This window comes from Gavialis gangeticus, unplaced genomic scaffold, assembly GCF_001723915.1.
Source record: "Gavialis gangeticus isolate Ggan-Ray unplaced genomic scaffold, GavGan_comp1, whole genome shotgun sequence".
Lineage (NCBI taxonomy): Eukaryota > Metazoa > Chordata > Crocodylia > Gavialidae > Gavialis > Gavialis gangeticus.
The window spans coordinates 5,244,156-5,244,556 of record NW_017729033.1 but is presented as its reverse complement, the minus strand read 5'-3'; the positions used below and the strand labels follow the sequence as shown (position 1 = coordinate 5,244,556).

The following is a 401-nucleotide window of genomic DNA, read 5'->3' as shown; positions in this document are numbered from 1 at the left end:
CCTCTCTGCCGTGACCCAGACGCGACGCCCGGTTCAAGCACGTGCCCCCCCGCCCGTGTCGTGCATCAGACGGAATGAACCAGGGTCCGTCGAGCTCCCCGGCAACAGCGGCCCCGGCCCGGCCCGACCCGACCCGACCCGGCCACCCCCAGGCGCGGCGCTGCACCACGCCGCCCCCCGCTGTCGGTCGGTCGGTTGCGCGCTGCGTCGCGTTGCGTCGCGTCCCGGGGGGTGGGAGGGGGAGGGGCTCGCTCGCACTCACCCGCACGGGCTGGGCCTCCAGCTGCTACCGGGTCCGGGCGAGCCTGGGCCGCTCGCGAGCACTTCCGGCCACGGGGCGCTGACGAACTTCCGGCGCGACGGAAGCCGGGCGGAGGAGAACGCGCGCGGGAGGGGGGGCG

The 401-nt window shown here is 77.1% G+C and overlaps 2 protein-coding genes across 3 annotated transcripts in view; both read right to left on the bottom strand.

Moving 5' to 3' along the window:
* Window positions 1-323, bottom strand: part of FASTKD5 (FAST kinase domains 5) — a 7,929-nt gene extending 7,606 nt beyond the window's left edge. Inside the window, exon 1 of the mRNA XM_019526216.1 lies at window positions 263-323. The gene's annotated coding sequence lies outside the window, so the exon portion shown is untranslated. The remainder of the gene's footprint in view (window positions 1-262) is intronic.
* The window catches only part of UBOX5 (U-box domain containing 5), a 24,938-nt gene that overhangs the window by 23,110 nt on the left and 1,427 nt on the right, over window positions 1-401 (bottom strand). Inside the window, exon 1 of one of the 2 annotated variants that reach the window (XM_019526219.1) lies at window positions 263-335. The exons of the other annotated variant lie outside the window; for it this stretch is intronic. The gene's annotated coding sequence lies outside the window, so the exon portion shown is untranslated. Of the gene's footprint in view, window positions 1-262; window positions 336-401 lie in introns of those variants that run through there. 2 annotated transcript variants of the gene reach the window in all.